Source organism: Electrophorus electricus, chromosome 1 (assembly GCF_041902795.1).
Source record: "Electrophorus electricus isolate QZ-2024a chromosome 1, ASM4190279v1, whole genome shotgun sequence".
NCBI classification, from domain to species: domain Eukaryota; kingdom Metazoa; phylum Chordata; class Actinopteri; order Gymnotiformes; family Gymnotidae; genus Electrophorus; species Electrophorus electricus.
The window spans coordinates 32,491,170-32,503,333 of NC_137497.1; the positions used below are offsets into that span (position 1 = coordinate 32,491,170).

A 12,164-nucleotide genomic window follows, 5' to 3' on the forward strand; every position below is an offset into this window, starting at 1 on the left:
CGAAAGACCTGGCTGCCAAAACCAGAAAGAATGTGTGGTCAGTGCGTGACATTTGAGCCCGAGACGGAGATGCACTTTCTCCTTTATTACGGGAGACGTATGGGAGGTTTTCACAATAAAAAGACCAAATAAAATGCCACATTGTAATGATACAATCCAACATGAGACGCTACAAATCTTTCTAGGTTTAGGTTACACGGCAAATCTTTCCCGGCGGTGCGTGCACTCGAAACCTCTGCTCCCGCGTGCGTTTGGGGCGGTTTTAATAGCTGCTCCCTGTCCGTGCATTACCTCATTATCAGCGATACGTTAAGTGCCGGTGAAGTCGTCATTAAACCACCGATAGGTGGATCAGATCCGAACACCGGCTGTTGACTGCCAACAGAAACTGAGACGAGAGAAAGGTCAAAAATCCGATCAGCGCGCGTGTGGGACGGCGGCGGCAGCGCGAGGTTGTGAAAGGGCCGCTTTGATCGCACGGAATGGAGCGGTGCGGACTGCAGATTTCGATGATCAAGTGGATATCGTTACATCGTGCATCAACTTCTGCGTGGAGTGTGATACCGACGAAACGTGTGAACACGGCTGCCAGGTCGAAACCTTGGACGACAACGGAAAACAAGAAACTGTTGGTGGAAACAGAACGAGAGTTGAATGCAGATGATCAGCCAAGAGGGAAGTCGATTCAAAAGGAAATCCGGTGAAAACAAACATGAGACAGGCATGGAGTGGAATTAAAAACCATGATTGGTCAAAATCACCTAATAAATACCTGGGTGTAAATGTAAATGCCCTGAACGAACACTCTGCCAGATGGGAGTGACGTGCCAGTTAATCCAATAAGCTTGTACACGGGACGGAGAGTGCACCAATCACGGTAAACTGTCGGTCCTGGCAAATGGGGGCGGAACACTCTTAAGAGGAGCGAAGAACTGAGGCCTGTATTCAGGGGATTGTTTCAAAAATGGTTTTAATGTTAAACCATTCCCAACTCGGAGCAGTATTGAATTGTTTAGATATAGGAACATGGACACATAAGATTATGCACTTTTTAATTTCATTATAGTTCTAAATTGTGTCTGTCATTGATGTTTTAATGCTTTTAAATGTTTGGTGTTGTTTATTGTTATTTGTTGTTGTTTGTGTTTTAATGCTTAATGTGGCTCTTTATATGTAAGACAAATTCGTTTTGGGGCAATAATGGTTTTAATTAATCAACTAATCAATGAATCAATAAGTAGCTACCACCTCCCCATTCATGGTTGTGTTAATCTTTTACCCATATAATTACAAACATGATTCATACACAACTTCAATGTCAAAATATACTGGCTTAACATTTTCTTAAAGCCTTAATGGTCTGTTAGCTGCCATTAATATAGTTATTGATGTTCAGTTATTGTTGTTGTATTTGTTGCGATTAATTTTATTAATTCAGCTATTAGTACATTTATTGAATGTGTGAAACTATATTTTCAGGCACTGTTCCAGTTTGCTTTGTCTTGGTCAAAACGGAGACTGAGCGGAAGACAAAGAGAAAAAAAGTGAGAGAGTGTTTAATGCGCCTATCCTTGGTGAGAATCCATTTGTTTTGCAACAGACAGCCTCCTAATTCAAACTCATAAAAGTGCTGCACTTTCTCTCCAAATTGATTACAATGTCAACCATATTTACATCAACACACACACACACAGACTGGATGCAGCTGGACATGTGTTTCCCATGGAGGTCTCAGTGACTCATTGTTGAAAGAATGTAGATTAGTCAACTCTGTACTGTGGTAAAAGCAGGCCAGAGTGGAGCAGCGTCTGATGGTGCAGTAACGCTGGGGGCTCTCGGACGTAGCTGCCCTCCCGCACTGCCACTGGCTTCCTGTCCCAGCACCAAACCTTCCAGCAGAGGTCAGGTCCGACGATCCGCGTCATTATCAGTCCGAGCGGCAGGGAAACCCGTCACCAGACAGGAAACGCGTTTTGTTCTCACACGTGCGTGCAGACACACACACGGACATGGAGGATCACGTGCAGGCACGGGTGCCAGCACGCGTGCGCGCCCACACGAGTCCCACCGTAAGAGCCCCATCATTGTCATCATCATCATCATCGTCACCATTAGCATGGGTCCGACAGAGCCTGGCCTCGTTCCCACAGGCAACCGTCAATCAAAACAACAGCGGCGGACATCCACCACGCAGCCGCAGTAGAACGGGCATGGCCGCCGGTTACCACGGCAATGATCTAGGAAGGGTCATGCGAGCACATCCTGATAAAACAGTGGGTAAGAAGCCGTGCTGTGTTCCGCCCACGCTCAGCACAGGCCGCCAGATTCCCCTGGTTCCTGATGCACTGTGTAAACAACTGCTGCTTTAGGAGTGCATCCGTTACTGAGCCTCCGCACCCGAGACGCAGCACACGAGTGCTCCACGTCAACCTAAATATACACTGTAACACTCTGGAGTTTGCAGATTTAAAGCAGTGTTTTGGGGAGGTTTTTTCTTTTTTGTTTACTTGTGAAGTCTCTGAAGAAGTGATCGACAGAGCGAGTGTGCGGCAAAACCTGGAGGTAAGATTCCATCCAAGTGGTATTACTCAAAACAAAACCACAAAACTGCTAGAAATGTTTCCCTGTAAATGAAAAATACTAAATAAGTAGAGAAAAGGGTTTTAGGCTCACTTTGCTTGCTGGAAGGTATTGTGCCAAATTGCATCACATCCCATTTGCCAATAAATAATTCAGCTGCCAACGGAACTGAAGTCTGATGGACCTGCACAGGTGGTTTGGACCACGGTGAGACGTTGAAGCCAGGGGCTCTGTAGGAAACATCTCCAGCCCTAGAGCTGCTCCAGCCAGAGCTGCGGTGTGCCCCTCCGCTGCCCTGAAATACCCCTGCAGCAGAGTGTTTGTGCTCAGGCCACTGGATACTAATCAGGCCCGCTGACCTTCCACTGTGGACAATGAGAACTGTGTCCCATAGCTGAAACAAAAGGAGAAATCAGAACTCACTCGGCCTGATTCGCCATGGTACGGTTACAAAGTAATTACGCCTCCTCGGTGCCTGTCCGCCGGAAAACCGAGAACTCGGAGGCTGGAAAAGATTCCAAACGCAATAACTCAAAGTAACAAGGCGGATATTGCGTTATGGTGACATTCGCAATAGCTTGTGCCACGGCGGTGAGTTCCTAAGGGTTCGGTGACGTGGATCGGTGAGGTATGACGGGAATGTCAGTAAGGCATGTCGACTGGTGTTATCCGCACATCCCAGCGCAAACACAAAGCCCCCACAGCCGAAAAAACATCCCGATTTGGATTTTCACGATGCAGTTTGTATGGACGTTGGCATGTGCAGGCTATGCACGACAGTGTTTCGTGATGACTGAGAGCATGTTTTCCTCGCCAGCCCTGACGAAATAGCCCTGCTATATGGAACGCTAAAGCAATGAACTCTTCCCGCTATTCAAGGCATGCAGGCTTTTACAACAGAGCTCATACTTTACCTGCTGAATGTTATGCTTGGGTAAACCTGTAATTTATTGCACTCACATAATTGTAATTTTTCAAATAACAAGTTACACCATTTTTTGGCTGATTAAATTGAAGATTTTGTTGAATGTGTCAAAGATTTTCAGTTTCAAAAAATATTTTTTCCCCGCCAATGTGACATCCTTGTGTGTCACCAACCCCTAAACAGAGCTGAAGAAATGGAACCGCATTTGCATTTCACTCAGTGATGACACACAACTACATTCCAACATACAAACTCCCACTGCTCTGTCTCTCTGTGTGTGTGTGTGTGTGTGTGTGTGTGTGTGTGTGTGTATGTATGTGTGTGTGTGTCGCACATCATCTGTGGAGACTAAGGAAAAACAGTGACTCTGTCCATCTGGATGGTTACCACACCTAAAAAAGAATGAATTTGCCTCTGAGATCCATGCCTGACACACAAACACACACACAGACACAAACTCAAATGTTTTGACACTTAACACAATATTAATACACACAAATACAAACACACCCATATGCACACGCAGTCAGACACACACGCACAGTTCTCAGTGTGAGGCATGCAGACCACATTCTCAACCGCTGTAATAAAGCCCACACATACATTTCTCTCCGCCATAAAACCAAACAATAAAGCCTCTTCCTCCTCCTCTCTGCCTGCCTCACTCCACTCACACTGGCTCCTTATTGCACACAAAACCAAACCCAGCCCGCTCAGGCAGAGGTGTCCAACGTGAAATCAGACATTTGTCACCGCTGGCGTAGCGGATACCCGCGGCAACGAAAGGAGATCCTCTCCTTCCCCCGACCCTGAGCGGAGCGGCAGATCAAGGGTTGGGCCCTGCCTCTGGCTCCGCCTCCGTGTCAGAGAGGGTTCTGAGGGCAGTCCGTGTGGCGTGTCGGAGGATTTGAGCGCAGTCATGGAGCTGCTCCTTCAGGCACCAGCAGTCACAGTAGGAGAGTTAGAGAGGGGTGGGTATGAGATTGAGATTATGACCCAAAAGAAGCAGGACTGGAACTGGGTTCAGACTTTAATGTCCTGAACGCTATGCCCATTAGTCCTGCCTCCACAAACCCCATCCCTATCCCCCAACTGCCCCCGCCCGTCCAGAGGCTTTCGCAAAACCAGGAAAGAAAGTCGTGTGTAGCCTTACTGAACTACCACACTAGTCTATGATTATAGAATGGTTGCACAGCCACGCCCACGCCCACACCAGCAGGGGTGCCTAACCACGCCCCGGCACACCAGCAGGGTCCCCAGCTCCTTGTGTTCTGCAAGGTTCGCTGAACAGGACTCAGCATGATTGACACACGCACACACACACACACACACGCACACGCACGTCAAACCTGCAAGTTTCAAGCAATTTAGCTCATTTGCATTAGAACTGCTGGCAAAGTTCAGCTTTATCCAACTGTAAGCATGGACCAAAGCATTCCGTGATCAAAGTGTGAGAGCCACTATACATAGAGCCTAAACACTGCTCCATAAAACACTCTCCATCAGGAGACAGACTGAGGAGCCCAACAAGAGATGGAGTGGGTGTGTGAGAGAGAGAGAGAGAGAGAGAGAGAGAGAGAGAGAGAGAGAGAGAGAGGAGGACTTTTCTCTCTCACTCCCTACTCAACCCATCTACTGAGGCTTAGTCTGCCACTGCAATTTTGACATTTTAGTTTGGGCAAAGATAATGGTCGGTTTAGTAGCTGCACGCATACAGACGCACACAGGACTTAATTAGAGGCAACGCACAGTAGCGTAGGAGGTGTGTATAAAACACGAGTGACTAATAGGGTGCTTTCAGTCCAAATATTTACAGATCTCACTCTCTGCAGCCAGAGAAGATGCACAAATACTACCTGCACTGGACTCCGCACTCGTCCGTCACGCACCGCCTCAGCCAATCAAAGTTCCTGCTTCCGGACAGCACCGGCGAAGGCCTATCAACAGTTAGGAGGCGAACCTCATCAGCCAATCGTCCGCGGGCGCCACAACTGTTAGACTTAAATCTGCTCGGGAGTGCTGTGCTAGCCCGTGATTTGTAGCTCAGGGAGGGTCAGGACTCACCCTGGCGTTCAGCTTTATCACAGAACCCCCCTGTTTCTGGGCTTTCCCCTCTCATGGGATCTGTGGAAGGGTCTGTCCCTCCGCAAGATGTCTGCCACTACTTGCAGATTAGAACGCTGCCTGTTTGCAGCCAGGCCGAAAACATCGACCAGAACGGGTGGAACTGGTAACGGCACAGAGAGAACAAGCAGAGAGCCTGGACAGAGAGTGAGGGAGGGAGGGAGGGAGAGAGAGAGAGAGGGAGTAAGGGAGGGAGAGAGAGAGAGAGAGAGAGAGAGAGAGAGAGAGAGAGAGAGAGGGAGGAAGGAAGAGAGAGAGGGAGTAAGGGAGGGAGAGAGAGAGGGAGTAAGGGAGGGAGAGAGAGAGAGAGAGAGAGAGAGAGAGGGAGAGAGAGAGAGGGAGGAAGGAAGAGAGAGAGAGGGAGTAAGGGAGGGAGAGAGAGAGAGGGAGGGAGGGAGGAAGAGCGAGAGGGAGTAAGGGAGGGAGAGAGAGAGAGGGAGGGAGGAAGAGAGAGAGGGAGTAAGGGAGGGAGAGAGAGAGAGAGAGAGAGAGAGGGAGGGAGGGAGGAAGAGAGAGGGAGAGAGACAGCGAGAGAGGGAGTAAGGGAGGGAGAGAGGGGGGGAGGGAGGAAGAGAGAGAGAGGGAGTAAGGGAGGGAGAGAGAGAGAGAGGGAGTAAGGGAGGGAGAGAGAGGGAGGGAGGGAGGGAGAGAGAGAGGGAGTATGGGAGGGAGAGAGAGAGAGGGAGGGAGAGAGGGAGGGAGAGAGAGAGAGGGGGAGTAAGGGAGGGAGAGAGGAAGGGAGAGAGAGAGAGAGAGTGAGAGAGAGAGAGAGAGAGAGAGGGAGAGAGAGAAAGAGGGAGGGAGGGAGAGAGAGAGTGAGAGAGTGAGAGAGAGAGAGAGAGAGGGAGAGAGAGAGAAAGAGGGAGGGAGGGAGAGAGAGAGTGAGAGAGTGAGAGAGAGAGAGAGAGAGAGAGAGAGAGAGAGAGAGAGAGGAGGGAGGGAGGGAGGGACTCCAGCCCTCTGACTCAGAGAACTTCTGCCTTGTGCCCATCCCCCACTTCAACTCACACTCTCTCCTCACTCTCTCCACACACTCTGTCCACACACTCCCGTCACACTCTCTCCACACAATCTCTCCACACACACTGTCACACACTCTCTCCACAGACTCTCTCCACACTCTCTCCACACACTGTCACACACACTAACAGTTGGCAAGATTGCTGTAAGGACTCAGGGCCATGGGGAAAGACATGACAAGTTCACAGGCACACATGCGCATCTCTCTCTATGCACACACACGCACACAGAGTGAGTGCCACTATATTCATTTCTCTGTTCTGAACTGTGAGTTCCCTATTTTCTGGACTGTTTTACTTTTGAACTTCCTGGAGGGCGACCTGCATGATCTGTGCTCTGTGAGGAGTGCGGCCTGGGCTCTGTGTGGAGTGCGATCTGTGCGGAGTGCGACCTGTGCTCTGTGTGGAGTGCGACCTGTGCAAAGTGCGACCTGTGCAAAGTGCGGAGTGCGACCTGTGCTCTGTGTGGAGTGCGACCTGTGCTCTGTGCGGAGTGGGACCTGTGCTCTGTGTGGAGTGCGAACTATGCGGAGTGCGACCTGTGCTCTGTGTGGAGTGCCACCTGTGCTCTGTGTGGAGTGCCACCTGTGTGGAGTGCGACCTGTGCGGAGTGCGACCTGTGCTCTGTGCAGAGTGCGACCTGTGCTCTGTGCGGAGTGCGACCTGTGCTCTGTGCGGAGTCCGACCTGTGCTCTGTGCGGAGTCCGACCTGTGCTCTGTGCGGAGTGCGACCTGTGCTCTGTGCGGAGTGCGACCTGTGCTCTGTGCGGAGTGCGACCTGTGCTCTGTGCGGAGTGCGACCTGTGCTCTGTGTGGAGTGCGACCTGTGCTCTGTGTGGAGTGCGAACTATGCGGAGTGCGACCTGTGCTCTGTGTGGAGTGCACCTGTGCTCTGTGTGGAGTGCCACCTGTGTGGAGTGCCACCTGTGTGGAGTGCGACCTGTGCTCGGTACGGAGTGCGACCTGTGTGGAGTGCGACCTGTGCTCTGTGTGGAGTGTGACCTGTGCTCTGTGCGGAGTGCGACCTGTGCTCTGTGCGGAGTGCGACCTGTGCTCTGTGTGGAGTGTGACCTGTGCTCTGTGCGGAGTGCGACCTGTGCTCTGTGCGGAGTGCGACCTGTGCTCTGTGTGGAGTGTGACCTGTGTTCTGTAGCCAACACCCACTGAGAGAAGCGTACCTGCACCTGCTGTGCCAAGATAACAAACAGAGCGGTTTTGATTAGTCCCAGAACGGAATGGGAGTGGATTATGTTGAACCTGCAGGATGTAACCTGCAATGATGAAACATGTAATTGGACTTAAGCAACAGGACCTGAACTGGCCAGCGCACCAACAACTGCACAATCAGAGATTCCTGGGGGAAAAAAACCCACACGCCTTTCGGATGCATCCAGAGCACTCGCTCTGACTCACTGTTTAACATTGCTGTTCTTCTTCCAGCAATGCAATCACTTCTGGTTTTCACTGGACAGCAGCATTGCAGCTGTACCGTGTATAAAGTGACTCAGCTAAGCTTCCCAGGCTCCATGTGCCATCTGACGGTCCACTTCATGGCAACTTCTCTTGCCACAGATCCAGCGTTGGTCACTAGTAAAACCAGAGTGGCATGTAGGATGTGAAGAGAAGGAAATGGATCTTTGGCTGGAGTCTTCTTTAAAAATGCACCAACGTTGACGCTCTTATAATAGACCCCAACGTCGCCCTGGACAACTACCATGATGATAATGTGGGTCTTTGTCCAACCACCTGGCTGTGGTGTCCCAGAAATCGCTGAGATGCATAGCTTGCATAGCTTGCTAATAAACATGCTTGTTGGCTTGCTCTTAGCGGTCAATGTCCTGAGCAACAAAAATCTGTTTTTCCCCCGCACACTGGGCAAAGCGGAACACGTTAGATGAATAATAATTACATGAACTCTCATCACCATTAATCTAATCACAAACATCCCACATTATAAGCCTGCAAGTGAGAATGTTCATCTACTCCAACTCCAACAAAGCCACTAGCCAACGTTGTTGAATAGACTAATATCTATATATTCACGAAGCTCGGCGACGTTGTTCAGTAGCTGAGGCCTGTAGGTGTTTGTCCTCTGTGCTGCTGAAATGTCATCACATGCGAGCCACCCAGCTGAGGAGGGATGACCTCCCTCTGTGCTCTCCTTCACTGAGGAGACGTCAAGCTCAGCTCCCCGTAGACTCCGTGCCCAGCTGCACTGTCTACACTGAAAGTCCCTTCGAAGTGAAGCAAAATGATCAGGAATTACTGAATCAATTAAGGGATCAGTTTCAGATTGAATAAGTCCACTTTCACACTCTCCAAAGGGCTTTCAATTATGATTTACACCATCATCAATATGCCATTTACACGGCAAAGCACACACGCTCTCCCTCTCTCTCCCTCCCTCTCCCTCCCGCTTCTCTCTCTCTCTCTCTCTCTCTCTCTCTCTCTCTCTCCCGCCCTAGTTATTTCTGCAGATTGGGTTTGATCTCTGCTTAGCCAGGCTCAGACCACAAGAGTCTTTTACTGAGAGACTTTAAATGGCCTAACTAACACCCTAACTAAGCATGTCCAGACTTGAGCACACGCACACACACACGCACACACACACGCACACACACACACACGCACACACACACGCACACACACACACACGCACACACACACACACGCACGCACGCACGCACGCATGATGACACACAGCATAGGCGGCTGCCTGTCCAGCTGCAAGAGGCTGATACTGGCTATCAAGGGGTTAGTGATAAAGTCACACACAAACATACAAACACAAACAAATGCAAACACAAACACACACATAAATATCACCATCACAAAGGCAACACATGGGACATCTTACTTAGTTGAGCTCCCAAATGCAGCTATAATATGTTTGTGTGTGTGTGTGTGTGTGTGTGTGTGTGTGTGTGTGCGCACATGGGCCTGTGTTTCCAGGAGCCAGAGGGGACAGACACATTTCCTCACCATTCTTGAGCTTCCTGATAGATAAGGGAATCCCCAGAATGTGTGCAACCCTGTGTATGCACACGCGCGCGCAAGCATTCACAAATAAATAAATCTCTACAGATCTGTCCAGCTATCAACATTTAAAATGGCTTTCCTAAGTGTCCCTTAACAATACGAGAGCCTCTCCGCCCTGCCATGCAGATGTTCAGGGAACCCGCACCAACTCCTCCGCGTACCTGACGGAAGCCTAACTGGAGCACAGGAAGTGATATCACAGACAGACATCGGCAATACGCGACGAGCTCCAGACCTGCTGAATTGAGGAAGTAGGAGATTGGTAGAGATGCTGCCCTCTAGAGAATCAAACATCTATTTAAATGCATCCTGGTTGTACATGGACTCACATGTACATAAGAAAACATTTGAAGGATTTGTACCTTTCCGAGTGGTTTAAAATCTTCAGATTTGAACAAGTAGCTGGGAAAATGGGAAAAGAATCCTCTCCTTTTCCCATTAGTTGTTAACAATTTGTTTCTGTAATTATATATTAAACTGTCCTGAAGCTCTCTTAGTAACGGTGCTTTTGCTGGCTTTGCTGCTCACCATATCTGTCTGAACTTCAAAGCGTATTATTTTTGTTTGAGAGCAAAAGCAGACGAGTGCCTACCAAAGGTCAGTTCCGAGACTCCATTAGCTCCAGTGCTCCTGCTCCCTCCAGCCTCGTACGTATCTGCCCCTGCTCACGCTGGCTTGGGGCCACTAGTCGCGCTTCAGTCCGGACTATCAGAGCCCTGCGGCAGTTAACATTTAGATAAAAAAGGAATATGTATAATGTCAATAAAATCTGTTCGCACTCTTGCTCAGTCACTATATAATATTCAATGTTCCATAAAACCAACTGGTGTGTGAAAATGGACTGAGAGCGCGCTTGGACCAGTGCTACCGGCCGGACGGATCCGGACTGATCCGGATTCAGCCGCCCCTAACCGAGGAGAGGGGAGCAGTGGCGTGACCTTGTCCCCATCCGAGCGGCTCGAGGGTTGGAGAAGCCTCGCCCTGCCGCGCGCCTAAACTCGGCTTAATCCTGCCAGCGTCGGCAGAGGTTGAACGGTGGGGCAGAGGACAGAGAGAGAGAGAGAGAGAGAGAGATGGAAGGATGGGGAGACGGAGAGTGAGCGATGGGGGGATGGAGGGACGAGGTGATGGGGCAGAGGGACGGAGAAATGTGTGTGTGCGTGTGTGTGTGTGTAAGTGAACCAGGCCTGATGGACTGCATGACTGCTTCCCATGAGCTCCTTCATTCACTGAGAACGTGAGGTGTGGAAAAACAGAACAACCCTCTGAACTGACTCGCACTTGGCATGTCCACTACGATCCGTCTAACTGGGCTCCGGGATAGCTTTCAGTCTGAAATCTATCAGCTGGTCTGCTTGTCTTGTATTGTTCACTTTTCATTTGGGGGGAAAAGATGAAGCTAATGAATCTATTAAACAGTTTTTACCTTTTTGTTATGTTATGAAAGACCAGAGAGACTTTCACCTTTCCTTAAGATTACAAAAATACCAGTGAATCATTTTAACAATCTTCTTTCGGGTTATAAAAGGCCAATAAATCTACCTCACACAATGACTCATAAACTGTGTTTTTCCGCTACTAGGCTCTAGTCTAGTAGCACCAAACTGCCCACCAAATATCGGGTGTGGTCACACAGCAGGACGGGGGGCGGAGCAGGGCGGGCAGGGGCGGGGGCGTAGCAAGACGGGGGTGGAGCAGGACAAGGGGCGGAGCAGGACAAGGGGCGGAGGCTGTCTAGGGTGCAAGTGAACACTGAAGGAGAGACAGAGTGGAGTGAGTGTGTGTGTGTGTGTGTGTGTGTGTGTGTGTGTGTGTGTGTGTGTGTGTGTGTGTGTGTGTGTGTGTGTGTGTGTGCGCGCGCGTGCACACGTATCCAAGTGCGGTGGGGTGGCGGGGTGGTATTGCTGAATCATTGCCTGAAAAGCATCATGGAAATTTGAGTCTCATAGCAACAATTCAGCACAGAGGAAAACTGAAAAAAAATACACTCCCAAAAAACCATTTACACAAACACACACACACACGCGCACAAACGCCTACCCACCTAAACATTGTGCGCGTGCACACACACACCCCTAGCTACCTAACCATGTGCAGACACAGACAGTGCCAAGAACTGTGAGAATGACCTCATCAGTAGGGAAGTTGCTATGGAGACAAAGGAGCAAAGAAATTACCTCTGAAGGCTGAATTGGTACAGGTGGCTCTAAAGGTAATCAATACAGCACTCCTACACAAACACTGGCACACCCCCCCAACACGCAGGCGTTTGAGCCGTCCCTCACACGCTGGCGTTTGAGCCGTCCCTCACACGCTAGCGTTTGAGCCGTCCCTCACACGCAGGCGTTTGAGCCGTCCCTCACACGCTGGCGTTTGAGCCGTCCCTCACACGCTGGCGTTTGAGCCGTCCCTCACACGCTGGCGTTTGAGCCGTCCCTCACACGCTGTCCCTGGTGAGTTAACCTTCACTGCACTGT

General features: G+C 50.0%; 1 protein-coding gene and 1 long non-coding RNA gene across 11 annotated transcripts in view; one reads left to right on the top strand and one right to left on the bottom strand.

The window, feature by feature from the left end:
- Window positions 1–12,164, bottom strand: part of galnt1 (UDP-N-acetyl-alpha-D-galactosamine:polypeptide N-acetylgalactosaminyltransferase 1) — a 76,490-nt gene that overhangs the window by 53,637 nt on the left and 10,689 nt on the right. Inside the window, exon 1 of one of the 10 annotated variants that reach the window (XM_081715424.1) lies at window positions 10,280–10,303. The exons of the other annotated variants lie outside the window; for them this stretch is intronic. The gene's annotated coding sequence lies outside the window, so the exon portion shown is untranslated. Of the gene's footprint in view, window positions 1–10,279; window positions 10,304–12,164 lie in introns of those variants that run through there. 10 annotated transcript variants of the gene reach the window in all.
- On the top strand, window positions 1,483–3,617 carry LOC118241286 (uncharacterized). Its single transcript, XR_004775973.2, has 2 exons — window positions 1,483–2,562; window positions 2,737–3,617. It is a non-coding gene; the product is annotated as an uncharacterized LOC118241286 (long non-coding RNA).